This window comes from Dendronephthya gigantea, unplaced genomic scaffold (genome assembly GCF_004324835.1).
Source record: "Dendronephthya gigantea isolate DGI-Jeju-01 unplaced genomic scaffold, DenGig_1.0 000019F, whole genome shotgun sequence".
Taxonomy (NCBI): Eukaryota; Metazoa; Cnidaria; class Anthozoa; order Malacalcyonacea; family Nephtheidae; genus Dendronephthya; species Dendronephthya gigantea.
In genome coordinates this window covers 2597459-2614805 of record NW_021163029.1, presented here as the reverse complement: position 1 = coordinate 2614805, position 17347 = coordinate 2597459, and the positions used below count along the sequence as shown (strand labels likewise).

General features: G+C 37.0%; 2 long non-coding RNA genes across 2 annotated transcripts; both read left to right on the top strand.

The window, feature by feature from the left end:
- The first annotated feature begins 7628 nt into the window (after window positions 1-7628).
- Window positions 7629-9226, top strand: LOC114521011. The gene is made up of 3 exons (XR_003686751.1): window positions 7629-7683; window positions 8603-8650; window positions 9099-9226. It is a non-coding gene; the product is annotated as an uncharacterized LOC114521011 (long non-coding RNA).
- A 513-nt stretch (window positions 9227-9739) lies between these two features.
- LOC114521005 lies at window positions 9740-12562 on the top strand. The gene is made up of 3 exons (XR_003686749.1): window positions 9740-9824; window positions 11512-11607; window positions 12322-12562. It is a non-coding gene; the product is annotated as an uncharacterized LOC114521005 (long non-coding RNA).
- Window positions 12563-17347: the final 4785 nt, after the last annotated feature.

Genomic DNA, 17347 nt, shown 5'->3' with positions numbered 1-17347 from the left:
AAAACTAAAGAGAAGAAGAAGGATTATTCAAAGTTAAAGGTATATCGTTAAGTAATGAGAACTGGTTTTGTATTGTGGCTAAGAATTGAGCGTACTCACACTCAGAGAAATGTTGGCCTAGTGCACTAGAAGAGAGCCTAGTAGAATGCTCTTTCAAACGTACAGATAGGCACCTTTGCGTCGTGCCAAACAAAATAAGACTACGTTAACACAGCTCCGGAGCGAGAAAGTGACGGCAGAATTTGACTGCGTTTACACTGCTCCGTTTAATTCCGATACAGTTTCGTTAGCGTTTACACACAAGCGTTCTTCGTTGTCAACATTCGTAAGTTGTTCGCGGGAAATTGCGCCATTTCTTTCTGAAACATTGCTGTCATTGCTTGACGTTTATATCTGTAGTCGTGGGTCGCAAAAACAGTTAAAATAATACCGCCGATAGCGAGAGAGGTGCTTGTTGATAAATTGTTGGAGAATTGTTCGCTATATTGAATTACGGCAACAACGCGCCAGGCATTGTGGCGGAGTGGTATCTAAAGTGTAGCGGAATATTAACGGTGAAGTGTTTACACAACGCCATGTAGCGCTCCGTTTCCGTTCGACCACATTTAGAAAGTGTGGTCGTTTCGCTACGGCAAAGGTGACGTTTTCGAACAAATCTGCTCCGGTGCAGTGTAAACGCAAACCCGTTTTCATACTTTTTTGCACCGTTTTCAGACCGATCCGGAGTAATGTAAACGTAGTCTAATCGGTCTGAAAACGGTGCAAAAAAGTATCAAAACGGGGTTGCGTTTACACTGCACCGGAGCAGATTTGTTCGAAAACGTCATCTTTGCCGTAGCGACACGACATTTTAAATTTTCAAAACTTGAAACGAAAGAGTTTGGGAAAAACTAAATTTTTACCTGAGTTCGTGACTTAGCTTTGTACTGCAAAGAATTGCCCAATAAGCCTCGTTTCTTTTTTGTGCGAAGGCGCGGTTACTAAGTTTCGGAATCGATTCGCAAGATTTCATGTCGTACGTATATTACCGACCTATATACAGACCATTTTAACAAAAAGCATCAATAAAGGTATAGCTCGCAGAAATTGCATGAATGGCATGGTGATATCTTAAATAATTTACTTTTATTTATAGACTTGAAAAACTTTGAAATAGTGTTGTTGACAGTGGTAGTTTTCCTCGCCGTGTTGATCACAACGGGGACGGTTATCATCTTTGTGTTGGTGAGTAATGTAGACACCAGAGCTGGAAGACATTGATTGTGTTTACATAAGAAGATCTCGCTCTTGACTAGCTAACATGCAGACATGCAACCACGACAGAATTTGAAAGAAACTTTGACAGTCATCATGACATAAACCTCTTTTATTTATTAATATTTCAATCTATTTCCAGTTACAAAAGACTTCAGGTCCCAGACCTAGATCATAAGAGTGGAAATCACTGAATACAAACTGGTAGTCAAGAAACGGTTAAAATATAGTTGATAGTTTATCAAATATGCATAATGATTTGATACTGCTTTTCGTAATTAAAGTGTGTGTTTTATGACGTTTTCACCTTATCTGAGATTAATGCAGGCACGGTTACAGTCTGGGCTGGAATAATGATTTAAAAAATATTCCGAAGACTTCTAGGATATAGGCGTCCATTCACATTAGACCCAAAGCTGCAGTTTCGTCGGATTCACTCGAGCTATTTGGCTATTTCCTGGCTAAAATAAGCAGCTCCGGCGTAGAAAAAATTGCAACCAAAGTTGCGCCAAAATTGGGTTTTGGATTTTTAAATTTCCAACACTCTACCGGGGACCATTTTCCCGCCAGGAACACCTCATATAACTGTTTTGTCTTGTTCATTTTGACAGATTAATGGTTCATTTCAAGCACGCTTTAAGCACGCTTTAAGGAGGTAAAGAGATAATTAAAGTTTTAAGACCTTTCATGATAGCTATTTACGCATGCATGTTATATATTTATCAGCATCCTGCTCCTTTTTTTCCGCAATGAACGACAGAGAGAAGATCCTGGGTACGAGGTTGCATTGGACGCACTGGGTCTGAGCGAATCAAAGACTGGCCGTTAAAATTAACTATAAAAAGCAGAACGAATACTGGCTTTTTAGAAATGTTATTCAATTGCAAATAACGTCAATACAAATTCATTTGCATTGTCCAAAGTTCATACACCAAGTGTTCAACCTTTTTTTTCTTTGCACGAGGTAAACCCACGTGACTTAACTCAACCAATTAAAACGAAACTATTAAATATTACTAAGATGAAGTATAACAGTATGTCAGATTAAATTACTGTTTTCTACATTAACCATTTATTTACTAGCTCGAAATAACGTGGAAAAACTCGAAATTGCATTGTGTGTTGCAAAGTTGCAAGAAAATTGCACAGTGTACAGGGCCTTTAGCCTTGTGCATGCATGTTGTCATCGCCTGCTACAGTGTGGTGGTTATTCTGACGAATGATTACTGAACTATGCGACTGAATTTATAAGTCTAAATTAAGGCCCATTCACACGATTCCACTTTGTCGGATCCAATTCACTTCTGACGTATGGCATGTAGTTTGTTATTAATAAAGAAGTACAGCGTTGGTTTTAGTGGAATTTCTACCCATATAAATTGCAAGTTAACGGACTATAAAACATCCATCAGAAGTGAATGGACCTTTTCGAAACAACTTAAATGAGATGGATTTCAAGTTTTACTCTCACAAGCTAAGTGCAAAGATGCAAAACATCCTTCTTCAACACATGCATGAAAAATAATTTTTCATTTTGATTAATAAGTATGGAAATACGACATAACGCGTGAACGAGGCTAGCGGTCTTGGCCCCTCAGCCTCGTTATCGTCTTATGACTTCAGTATTCCCACATTGATCGGTCAAAATAAAAAAAATTTTCATGCATGTGTTGAAGAAGGATGTTCACATCTTTGCACGTGGCGAGAGTAAAACTTGAAATCCATTTCATGTAAGGTGGTTCTAAATTTGAAACGTTGTGACGTTAAAATCTTGTGACGTAATTACCAAAAAGGTCTACGGCATGGCGACAAAATTGGTCCTGTTAAACGTTTACGATCTTGCTTTTAGAAGAAGGCGAGAAGCTTCGTTATAATTATTCGAACTCACGGCAATAAACTATAAAATATATGTTTTAGCGTCCGTTTACATTATCAACTGTAACCCAAAGTAATGGCTAGGAACTCATTATGTATTTTGTGTGGTGTTTTTTTAATAAGATTGGATCGAGAGCCTTATGACGCCCATCTTGAAAATATTTAACTTGCCCCCGCCCCGCTTCGTACAATTGAAAGTTGCGAACGTAAATACATAGCAATGCTTAAATTGATCTGTATTGAACATTGATGACTTCCTGAGAATTTGTCAGACTTAATGAAAGTAAGTTAAACCATTTATTAATGTAATCATTTCATGTTTAGCTAGCGATATACACGCATGCGACATAAACAAACATATAAGGCTCTCGTTTGACAGGCTGAATAAACCAGATGCATTTGAGGCAGTCGGGGTTAATCCTGGACAGAAATGTTTATAAAAGTTATCAAATCCTTCGATCAATGTTGAATATCTTATCGCGTTGGGTTTATGAACTCTTCGCACTATTGTCGAAGGGGTTTGAAAATGTAAACACTGGAGTCGAATTTGTAACAGTGTAATTACTGTTGACGAACATGAATTAGGGCCTGTTTACATGGAGCGAGTTATTCCGGGTAGGCGAGATGCAGTTTTTACCTCGCCTAGCCGGGATAACTTGCTCCATGTAAACAAGCCTTTACTGTGAGTAACAGGTGTTGTTGACGAACATGAATTACTGTGAATACGAGAGGTTGAATATTGAAGGAGCGCTTGTATCTCAATCAAAATTTTAAATTATTAGATTTAGCCGCATAATCGAAGGAACGACAGGAACTTCATCTTCAGATGAGATTTATTTGCGTTGTTTCATAACTGATCAGGCCCGTTCTAAAATGACAAAAAACCCTAAATATGTTGTATAATTTTTCGATTTATTTACTCGATGCTTATATTTTTTGCGAATTCAGACATGACGTCGATTTTCCTATCAAGACTTGTCAGACATTTGGTAATCCTTCTTTCGGCTATCAGTGAAGGATACGGTAATAACAACGTGCATATTTCCTTTCCTGTAAATATCTTAAATTGCATTTAGTGTGGTTGGATCACGGCTGTCAAAAAAATTAGCAACGCGTCGTCTGTAGACTACGTTTACACTACTCCGGATGACCGGATTTGTCTGAAAACGGTGCAAAAAAGTATCAAAACGAGGTTGCGTTTACACTGCACTACGCGAAAAATTGACATTAGAATTAATTTTATATTCTGCCGTCACTTTTTCGCTCCGGAATAGTGTAAACGTATAGTCTCGCCTCGATTTTGTTGTTTTTTCTTCTTTTTTTCGTCGTCGCAAGTCTGTAATGGCGCGAAGTATACTAGTATTTGAGATGTGTGTGTGTGTGTGACCGTATATTTATCTACGTCCCAATCTTATCACCCAAGAGTTGTGGTGCACAGCTTTGGCTAATTTTCCGATGTGCGATTCGATTTCGCTCGCATGATACGGCAATTCCTCCAAGAGGAACAAATAAACCATTCTTTTCATGCTGTTCGATTAAGTTTAGATTGAATTGGGGTAAAATATATTTAATACATGTAGATTCTGGTCCTATTTTAATAATATCGCTGCTATTTCGCCGTTTAACAAGATGATGTTGTCGTATTATGGCGCGTTGACACGTCGTAGTTTGCACACAGCCTCGTACCCAGGCGCTTTAAAATATAACGTTGCATTCAGGTCTTATATAGAGTTCAGCTGAAAAAACGCGAGCGCGTGGGGGTGCTTGGGGAGGTTTTGGCAAATTTAGCCAACAACTTTAAACAAATTTAAAAACAACCTCCCCAAGCACCCCCGCGCGCTCGCGTTTTTTCAGCTGAACTCTATATAGAACCTGAATGCAACGTTATATTTTTAAAGCGCCTGGGTACGAGGCTGGTTTGCACAGGATTGAAGATCTAATATAATTCGCGAATTCCAAAGGCAAAGTGTGAGACAAAGCGAATGTATCCTTTTTCTAGAACTTCTATACTTTTTAAAGTACGATGTGCTTCTGAATTACGAGATCGAAGAAACATTTATGTTCGCAAGGCATCTAAATGCGAATATGAACTGTATTGTTTATGTTTGAAAACGACGCAAAAATTGCACGATGCCGGTACAAAATTATAATTGTTTGCCATGTGGCATTTCTTTTCCAATATTAATAAGATTTTAAACCAGAATATCGCAGAAAACATGACACCGAAAAGAGCTAGTAGAGAGAGAACACCGAAGGCCGCCAGATCAGAGTAATTTTACATGGAGTGGATTAATTACTAACATGGATAGTTAAAAGACATGCATGCCAGCATGGATAGTGATTTTATTATCCATGTTACTAATAAGAAATTTAAGCCCCGTGGCTTCTGGTTTGTAACAGTTTTTTATATTTCAAAATTGAAATACCCATTTTAGCCGTGCCGTGCCAATAAATTGAGTGTAGAGTAAACGGGGCTTCAGTCATAATCTTACCATTCTTCCAGGACAGGAAAGTTTTCCCGCTTGGCTGTATACACACTACACAGCTATGTTGTTAAAATTATCAAAATTATATTAATGAAAAGAGCTGCACACAAGCATCCAAATCGGATGAAATCTATTCCTCTCATCTATCCGTCGTAAAATTAACGGCACACGTGTCCCGTTTTCGTACTTCGCCGTTAAGGACTACGTTTTCATTTTGTGCCGTTTCCGTTTCAATTTTTGGCAATATTGTGTAAACGCAAGGCCGAAACGGCATAATTTAATACCGTTTTCAAATGAAAACGGCATCGTGTAAACAGTAAACGGGTCTTAAAATTGCGACAAGTACGAGTGTGGGAATGAGGGACGTATAGAGGCTTTTTCTTTACTGTAACTTACGGTAATTGTAAATTGAATTAGAAATTAGGCGCTATAACTTTTCAGCCCGGGCTGCAACTTGCCGCATGTAATTGAAAAATACATTTGGCCTGGTTTGCCGGTGTCCCAGCGGATTTGGACCCCCCTAAAAATGAATTTAGATCACACTAAACTGAACTTAGATCACACTAAACTGATTGTAAATTGTTATATTGTTTTAGGTAATAAATATCAATATATATTATTTATGACTATGTGTAAATATTTACTATTGCCTAAATTTTCAAACTTCGGGTTAATCATGCGCAAAATGCTATAATTAAGCTCAGCACATGAAAAGCACGATGTTTGAAACGAGCGGCTTATAATTTTATCTGAATTTTGGGGGTCCAAATCCGCGGGGGGGGTACGTATCCGCTAGCGGATATGGACCGGGGGCGTCCAAATCAGCTAGCGGATATGGACCGGGGGTCCATATCCGCAGGGGGTCCAAATCCGCTGTGACACCAGACTGAAAAGACACCATGTAATCAGCCCCTTAGTATAATAGAGTTTGGTATAATAGGTGCAGTCGTTAAGTTTTGATCGAGACACAGAATTTGCGTACAGACGTTTAATTTTGATCGCGCAGAAAAAGCCTGCAGTCGTTAAGCTTCGATCAAGTTAACAGAATATGCTTTCAGTCGTTTAATTTTGACCGTGTACACAAACTATTCGTGCAGTGCCGTTTATCTTCGATCGAGTATACAGAATATGCGTACATTCGTTTAGTTTTGATCGGGTATACAGAAGTATACGTGCAGTGACAGTGTCGTTTAACTTTGATCGAGTGCACAGAATATGCGTGTGGTTTAGCTTTGGTCGGGTACGCTAAGAAAGCGTGCAAATACAAGATACCTGGAACCTGGGTGCGCATATTAACACGCACTACTAATCATTACACTTTTTGTTAACGTAACGTGTCGGCCAGAAAACAGTCCTCACCCGTAGCTGATGTTAAGCACAAAGAAGCTGGAAGTCCAATGAGCCCCTAAACGCCAATAAGATGGTAACAAATATTTTGCATGCATGTTACATGCGACCGCGCGATTTATTTCGATTGGCCAAAATTAAGATTTAAGAGAGCGTGAAAAAAACTGACCGAATTTAAAAAATGCATATCAATTTTTTAAAACTGTTAAGAGCAAAGTTTGAATTTCTTTCTAATGCTGTTGACATGTATATCAATGCAAAGAGCCCCCTTTGAAAGTCTGGCTATAAACCCCTGCAGGAGAATCTTTTCCCAACTAGAAAAACAATCAACGGTTCTATTTTAGGTCAGGCTTGCAACATTACAAGCCCAAAAGACGACTATGATATAAGTGTTCAAGTCGGATCAAACTTTACTATCAACATTGCATATACATGCGCACCACTTGAGGAAATGGAAAGTATGGATTGGTATTTTTCAATTTATCCTAATGGATATAAAGATAAAGTTGAACTTGCTGGGTTGCATAAATTGTACCAAATGGTATATGATCATTCCATGGATTTCGTTGCTACTGGTTCGTTCGGGAATAGTGGCAGGTTTACATTTAGTGTATATAACGCTACGCTAACTTCCAATGGCACATTTTTTGCTCTGTTGTACAAAAATCAGACGTTGGACAACCTCCTACACAGATTCTGAGAGTAGTTGTCATTATCAAAGGTAATCAAAATTACGAATTAGAAGCTCTTCAGTCTTCTAATTCACGTTGCTCATATTCGGCAAATTTTCTCTCAGCATATATACAGAGGGCTCAGTTCTCCAGCGGTCTTCGCATCAAAAATTAAAAACTTTTCGTTTTATAAAATATTAAACAGGGACTGCGGTGCAGTTTTTTGTTTGGGGGGGGGGGCTAGCGAAGCCGAAAGAGTGAATTCTCGGGGGGGGGTGTCCATACTTATCTATTTATATTTTTCTTGTAAACACTTCAATAAAAACATTGTTCACCGACACGGATAGTGAAAACATAATTATGATTACACAGCTTACTTTAAGGAGTTTTTATTCGTATTATTATGGCCATATAAAAATCGCTATAAAGGAATCACGTGTATTTAGAAAATTGGGGGCTAAAGCCCCCCAGCCCCCCCCCCTCCGCGGTCCCTGTGCACTGCTCTCAATTTTATATAAGTTGTCCGTTAACAATATGAGCCTGTACGAGTGGAAGAAATTTTAGCTAATTTGGAGCAGCGTGATTTGCTGGAATTACTGCTAGAAGCTTAATTAGGGAGTGGGGCGAATATTAATATATTTGTCCTAAAACCGACTCGTTTTACTGACATCCTTTGTGTGACACGCTAATTTGAACATGAATATACGAGTATTCTCCCTCTCCCTCAATTGAGCTTCTAGCTACGACCCTGATTACTGGCAAGTTCCCTATAAATTCAAAATTTTCAAACAAATGAAACAATCTCGCGCCCAAACGCTTGTCCGAGGCGCATGTGCCAAAAGTAGTGCCAAAAAGCGGGTTGGGTTTCATTTTTTTCGCCCTTCTCAAATACACTTAACTTTGTAGGAATAAATTATCTTAAAACATCACAATATATAAAATTTATATCATTTTAATTATATGTTACAGAAACCGCTCTGCAACCGACCGAGAAATTTATTCCTCAAACAACGAGGGGTGAGTTATCTTATTATAACAAGATTTTGACCTAATTTTGTCGCTTTCGAGTATTTTTTAAACAAGTTTATTAGTGAGGAAAGTTAACATTATTACATATTACCTATCATTACAAAGTTAACTTTCTGTAAACAAGGAAAAATGCTGCAATTTTATTATAGAAATGATTGTAGTATTATTACAACCGCCTAATCAACATTCAGGATGGGAACAACGACCATTGCTTTCTTTTTTTCTCTCTGGGGGGGGGAAACTATATGGTTTGAAATACAGATTGTACTAAAATATGTTTTTCCGACGAAAGTAACTAACTTTGCATTCAGCAAAACGTATGGTAAGCAGGATAATTAAGGCAATAACTTTAAACCCACTGTTGATATATACGATTGTCTTAACCCGGCTATTGTACTCAGTTTCCCACCTAAAATAATTTTGTTTTATCTCGCAGGTATTATAACGTCAATTTCAAAACGTACTGAACCTACCACAAAAATCATAAGAATAAATCAATCTACAACGATAGTAAATCAACCTACAACAAAAGTAAATCAACCTACAACGAAAGTAAATCAACCTACAACGACAGCAAATCTACCTACAACGACAGCAAATCTACTTACAACGACAGCAAATCTACCTACAACGACAGCAAATCTACCTACAACGACAGCAAATATACCTACAACGACAGCAAATATACCTACAACAAAAGTAAATCAATCTACAACGACAGTAAATCAACCTACAACGAAAGTACATCGACCTACAACGAAAGTAAATCAACCTACAACGAAAGCAAATATACCTACAACGAAAGCAAATATACCTACAACGACAGTAAATCAACCTACAACGAAAGTAAATCAATCTACAACGAAAGTAAATCTACCTACAACGACAGTAAATCTACCTACAACGAAAGTACATCGACCTACAACGAAAGTAAATCAACCTACAACGACAGTAAATCTACCTACAACGAAAGTAAATCGACCTACAACGAAAGTAAATCTACCTACAACGAAAGTAAATCTACCTACAACGAAAGTACATCGACCTACAACGAAAGTAAATCAACCTACAACGAAAGTAAATCAATCTACAACCGAAGTACATCGACGTACAACAGAAGCAAAACAAGCAAAAACGAATGAATCAACAACAATAGTCATAGGTATAACTTCGATCATTACTTACAGTATCTCAAAGGATATGTTGCTAATTGACTGATCCATTTTTAGGGACCGTTGAATAAATAAGTCTAATGGGGCGGGGGCGGTAAAAAATTGCGGGAGTCATACGACTTTTGACATTTTGCACCTTCCACAACCAAGATATCAAAGAGTAGATTACGTCAATACACCTTACCGATTATTGCATTTTACTCGATAGCTTCGTTGCCATGCATGTGATTTATATTTTGTGAAGGATAGAAATGCATATGCGTTACTACGTTCAGTTACTTTAAAGATCAAAGAAAATCAAATGTAATGTCATGTGTTTCCAAAACAAAAACATGGGCCTGGGGTCAGTTGTTTAAAAGACTATAGTTAACAGAATTGCCCAATCAGAGTCGTATTTCTGAGTTAACTCGGATTTACCTATGGGAAATGTAGTTAAGGCGGTCCACTACAAAAAATCATGATTTATTCTGTTTTAAAAATTTACGAAGAACGCGAAAATTAAACAAAAAGTTTCACTAATTAGGGTTTTACCCCGAGCAAACAAAGGCAGTCGATTGGCTCATTCTATTGTTTCATTGCTCTATTGTATTGTTCTCTATGAATATATGCAAACTATTTTCGTCGCTTTTCTTAGCAAACTAAAATTCTCATTCCCCTTACTTTTGTGCACAATACCTAAAATAACTCTAATTTTCAAACTAAAATTTTCATAGTTGACTTTAAGACAGTTGGCTCCGAGGTGCAGATGAACTAAAAGTTTTGTATTCCGTTCAGTAAAATAGCGACTGATTATTTTTTGATAGATCGTAGAAGTTTTATATTTATAGTCTGCAAAACGTTTAATACTGGACAAGTTTTATTTATTCTAGTTCAGCTCCGAGGCAAAAATATTTAGAACTAAATAAAACCAATTCCGTCGTTCTAGAGTTAAAACCTAGTTTGTTATCATGTTTACAAAAAGCGTCTATTTTCCACTATTCGGCGGGTCTAGGTAACTATAGTGATTGAAGATTACAGCAAGTCTTTTTACACTCGGAGTAACTTGGCTTGCAATATGTCATGAACGGATTTTTATATATTTCAAAATTAAAGAAAAAAAATTCTGTGGTGAACCACCTTACGTATATAAAGCGTTTTATACAACTGATTTATTTTGTTAGCTATTGTTTGGAACATGAATATATGAATATGCACCCGGCCAATGGAGCTTCTAGCGACGGCCCTAATAATATTTATTAGTATAAATAAAATAATTCAAATAACAATAGCCTGTTAAAGTTCCCTTTCATGCCATGCAAGCACCCCTGTACAATATTGTCAAGTCTGGATCTTTAAATTTTTTGCTTTTCTTAATAGGGGTGGTGTTGATATTTAATAGGGGGTTGTACGGTTTTGCATGTTTAGATATATTCAAGGTTTTGTGCCCATTCCACCGATGTATTTACTATTTAGTGAACGTTTCTTACGAATTTAAAGATAAAAGTACCCAATATTCTTCGGATCTTAAGAGGGTAGATTATTTATTTAGAAGGACAAATTGATAACCCATGTATTACGTAATGTTTGGAAACAATGATAAAACTGAGTGGTACCAGGTGTGAAGTGACGTTGCCGATAATAAACGACCAGATCTGAACTGGTTGCATCAACTTTAATTTTTCGATTCATCATTTATAGGATTCTCGCATGGTATCAGCTGGTGGGCAGTTTTGCTGTTATCATGTCTTATTTTCACTGTTATCTTCGCTGTTGTTCTATTCAGCCGCTATATTGGTAGGTAAAGTTAGACAAGCACATCCCAACTACACAATCAGAGATATACTGATAGAACAGTTTTGAGTTGGTACTGAATGCAATATTTATCTATCGGATCTATCCACATGATCTACACAGATCTATGCAGTTGGTAATAATATAAGATTTCAGATATATAGAGGGAGTAATGCGTGTCCATTATAGCAAAGCGGTTAAAACTATTAATAAAAATATAAAAAGCGATCAATTATTTGCTTTTTAGATAATTGTTTATTTAAAACACAATGGTCATAGTTTGAATCGTTACTGAAAATGTAAACAAACTTGATGATTGGTCTAATATAAAACGAAAATCTCCCCTTGTTTATAAGTGCAGTGCAGCAAAATTATGTACCACCGTAATGCCCAGAAATTATTTATATTATTAAACGACGCAACTTTAAATTAAGGTGGCTACCAATAGAGTTTTTGCGAAGTCAGTACTTTATAATATGTTTATACGCAAACATACTGCGAGAAAAAGTACTTTTTCACAGTTCGCACAAGGTTTTAACTTTTATTGTCCGGCAATGGCAATGGCTTTACTTAAAATTAAGTTCAAATTTGCTGATAAATATCTCAAAAATCTTTTTATCAGATGATAGGTACAATTGCTATCATTTTCGCTATATATATGGCCCTGGACGCAGAATATTACGCACTTTGATTATGTATTTGTATAATGTCTTATAGGTAATCCACGCATTCCTGCGTGGTTCACGCGTCTTTGCAATGCTGGAAGATGCTGAAGGATTAGATGTAGATTTATTACAAAAAACTATAGTTGAGTTATATTATAGAGCTGCATTTGACTTGAAATTTTATATTCTGACTCCTCCACAGTCTCTCGCGATTCTGTACTCAGGAGGAACATCCAACGCCAGAAAATAAAAGAATATTTAGTAGGTAATACTAATATCAATGAATAAAAGTCTAGAGGTTTATGTCATGTTGTTTCTCAAAGTTTCTTTCAAATTTCGCCGAGGTTACATGTCTGCGTGTTAGCTAGTCAATAGCGAGATCCTATATGTAAACACAATCGATTCGGCAAATATAATAATCGCATAATAGAATGCACGCATTTATAAGAATTTAAGATAAGTTGCCATTGTGCTTATTATTCGGATTAATACTCATTAAAAACTGTATAGTGTCTATATTATATATATATCACGTATACGTTATATATACGTTAGTTATACGCGTAGCGTTATTATATAGTCCTACACTGATAATTTACAGCCATCCAAATTATGCGGGAAATTGTACTGCTGCTGCCAAAGAGTCCTGGGGCCTGTTGTTCAAAAGGGCGTTTACCTTAAACGGATAAGCTCAAATTTAAAAATACTTAGACTCATGCATACATCTTGTAAATGACTGAACGTCTAAACCTGCATCTTATATATGCATTAAATATGTACTTCCATTTATATCGAAATATTTCATGGCTCATTTGTCCAATAAAGAGATAGCCTAATCTCGTTGCCCGGGGGAACTAAATGGCATGATAAAGAGATAATTTTGTTTTTCATTTTGAACTTATATCCGCGCCTTTTCGAACAACCGGCCCTAGCCCTTACATAGTGTATCACGGCGGAAAAAATGACATAAGGAGATAACTAAGCTATGCGATCCTCATCCAATATGAATAGCAATCTATTTCCAGTCACAACTGACTTCAGGTCCCAGACCTAGATTTCGGAAAGAAGATACATAGCCATAGGAATGAATTCATACGGTCAGACCGCACTAATAGTAGCCATGCAAGATTGAAAATCAAACCATGCAGCCCTTACACATTTTAGATGCACCTTTTTATTATATATGCCTCTGGAAGCTAGCTAACACCCCCCAAATTTAAGATACTCAGTCCTACGCCACTGTGGATCAGTGATGTGTAGAAAACTACATCTGGCGAATCATCAGTAACTATTTTGTCTTGTTCAATTTGACACAGTAATGGTTCATTCAAGCACGCTTCAAGGATATAAAGGATTAAAGAGACGATTAAGGATTAAGACTGCCTGATGGAAGGATATTTTTAAAGCGACTGCAGAAAAAATTAGTCTTGGTGATGTGCGTGAATGTTTTTATTAAATCGAGCTTTATAATAAATCACATTACCATGAAGAAATAGGGACAAAATGGCTGTCGCTTGTGTACTAATTTGCCTTTCATCCTTATATTATGGGCTTCGAGTTTACTATATAAAATACATTAGATGAAAATATAAAACATAAAATCGTATAGGAGCCACAGACTTCTAGCACTTTTTGAGCACTGACCTCTAAATCGATAGGGCAGCTGTTTAGAAACGTTTTGTTAACCGAATTTCACTTTGGTAACCGTGTTCTCACAACGAACTTATAAATCGCTCACATTCATACGAAAATTTCGATTTGGATAGTTTATGAATTGATATCAGTGTAATATACCAAGAAATTTTATTCACGATATTGCCTTTCGTATTCCTGATATACATTGATTTTCCTGTAAGAGTTGTTCAGTATAATTTGTTTCGGTTCAAGTGATCTATGCTTCCCGCGATATTATGTTACTAGGAAAGTAGAACCGGAACCAAAATTTTCAACTTTGATTTCTGAAATAGCAATTTTAGGAAATCAAATAGCAGGAATAGTCCTGATGTTTTCATATTTTAAACCATTCCATTCTAGTTCCCATATCTTAAGACGGTCATGCCACTCTCAGTTGGTTTCAAAAGCTGTAGGCGTAGCCTAGCTATAATTTTATACCGTCCGTTTAATAAGGTATACATATTTAAATATAAGTCTGTAAGGTAAACATATGTAATATTCCTCGACTCAAAACATCATACGCGTCGAATTCATTGGATATACATCTTCCTTCTTACATGTAAGTTGTTCAGTATATTAAATTTGTTTCGGACTTTAGGGTGATCGAACTTGAACTTTGATTTCTGAAATAGCAATTGTAGGAAATCAAATAGCAGGAATAGTCCTAATGTTTTCATATTTAAGACTTTCCATTCTAATTCCCGTATCAGTGAAGACTGGAAAGGCGACGTGCGTTCACACCACTCTAAGTTAATTTCAAAAGCTCTAGCCTATACTGCATGTATATCGTCTGTTTGATAAGGTGAAGTACTAAATTTTCTTCCTGTGACATAAATTGAGATATAAGTCTGTAAGGTAAATATATGTAATATGCCTCGATTCAAAACATCATATACGCTTCGAAATCACTGGATGTTGAAACGTGGCTCGATCCTTATATGAATGTCAATAAGTTTAATTGAATTTGTTTCGTTTATTGCATTATCGGTACATTACTTCTGCTAAAACCAACTCGTGAAGTTGCATGAGAACGATCTAAAATTAATTTTGACCAGCTCCACAGGAAAGATTGCGCTCCAAGATGCGGTTTTGGCTCTTTAAATTTTAAACATTCTCCAGGAGAACATTTTGCACCAAACTGGCACGTTTTAGCTGTGCCTTATATTATCCAAAACTGCCCCTGCAACTCTCCCCCGCAAATTTAGACTACTCAGTCCTAAGCGCGTTACTAGCAACTCCATCTTCAGTGTAAAGGATGCCTCCAACATTATCCGTGGATATGTTGATAAAAAAGAACTTACGAAAGAGCGAGCGCAAGAATTGCTTGAGAATGTCAAGCCTTTTATTTATGGCAAAACACCGTTGTATCAGTCTCTTGAAGAAGCTATAAAGTTTTTCAAAGAAAGCAATTCCAAGACAAACAAATTGCTTTTCATCGTATCAGATGGAATCCCTACAGATGGTAGTAATGAAGATATCGAGAAGATCAACCAAATGACCCGCAAATTAAAAGAAGCAGACGTGAAAGTTGTATCGTCTTTCATCAGCAGATCCAGAGATATTCAACCAAAGCGGTTGTACGATACTTTGGAACCTTCTTGGGAATCCGGAGCCAAGTTTCTGTTTCGATTAAGTTCTAAAGTGCCAACACAGCTTCTACCACGAGCAATTTTATTCAAGCAGGGATGGACGATCGATTTTGCTAAGAATGAAACGAAATTGTTTATGCATGTCAATCATCCCGACAACTTAAGGTATGAATAACTGTTAAAATCATTGATTAGGGATTGAGAGGTATTAACGAAATGGGACCTTCTAAGCAAGGGGTGCTCAGAGTGGGTTGTAGGGGTATATCTTGGCTGAACAGTTCTTAACTTTTTTTTACGAAATCCGCTTGTAAAATAGGTGCAAAAAGCTGTATTACGCACTGGGTTAGGTGACAACATGATTAATCACATGAGATGTTATATGATTAGATTTTTTGACTCATGTTGGTATTTTTTTATATATAGCGAACCATGTAAAATGGCTCGAGACTTCGTCTGCTTTCCCGAATTTTTATCTGAAGCGCTGGTATCGATTGATCTTGATATTTATATCAACCAAACGAAGGGCGGTTTTAAAGCACAGAAACAAACAGGAGCTACCTGTTATGCGAATGCATCCGCTGCAACGCTGCATTTGGCAATGCATCGAATTCTTGGTCGAGAAAGAGGCTATCCTGAGTTTAAGACGTTGAGAAAGGAAATGATAGATGAGTATGGAAAGCATGGTGCTAACACTGAAAGAGTTTTGAAAGAAATGTGCTCGAAGTATCGTTTGCACAGCAAAAAGGTTGGTATCGCAGAAGCGAAGGAAGCTATTGTCAAGAAGCGCCCAGTGGTAGCAAGATTTTCTCTCACAGATGATGAATGGAATGAGTTCTCAGAGTTCTACCGCAATGATCCTGAGGGTGTGCTCACGCGAAATAAACTTGACATACGTAAGCGCCCCCATGGCGCGACCACTGGTGGCCATGCTGTTGTTTTGACCAGTTACAACAGCAAATGTTTGATCTTGATGAATTCGTGGGGAGAAGAATGGGCCGACAATGGTTTCTTCAGAGTGCAAAATGCAGAAGTGCTTCAACTAGAATTCTTTGACGTTTACTGGACGTTGAATGACCTGACTGCAAGGGAGAAAGAGTATTATCGAAAACATGGCCCTCAAGTAGCTCAAAAATTGATGAATTCGTTGAAAGGCTTGCAAAATGCAAAATACGCTTGTCCAAAATGCCATGAAGGGTCATTAGTTACTGAATTTACCGGAACAATGACGAAAGTCCGGTGTCCGAGATGTTATGAAAAATTTTCGACCAACGACAACGCAGGAAATATTCTGGCACTGAACATGTACTTGACCATTTTAAGTAAATAACTTTGCTCCGCTACTGCACTGCACCATTGTATTATATATATATTCAGAGCTATTAACTGCGAATGGATTGTGTGACATTAACCCGTTGGTCTTGAACTTTTCAACGTGCAAACGATACTTAAAAATGTAAAAGTTCATGCAGTAAAAAAACAAGAACAGCGAATATATTGCGATAGTCATATAATAAGTTAGCATAATATAGTTTGAAATGTTCAAATGTATGGTATCTAGTATGTAGATTATAGTTTTAGGATTGAAAACAGTAAAATCCACCGAACAGTTTTTCAAAAGCAACGGACAGGTATACTTATGTATATTCATAAATTAGCTCAAGGCCAGATCAGGCCAGGGGTATTTACGATAATTTGCACGTATGTAGTTGTAGTGTATAGGAGTCACTTAAGACTCACACACTAGAATAGAGAATTATTTGTATATTGATCATTGCATGTTTACAATTATATTCTCTCTGCAACTAATCAAAGTAG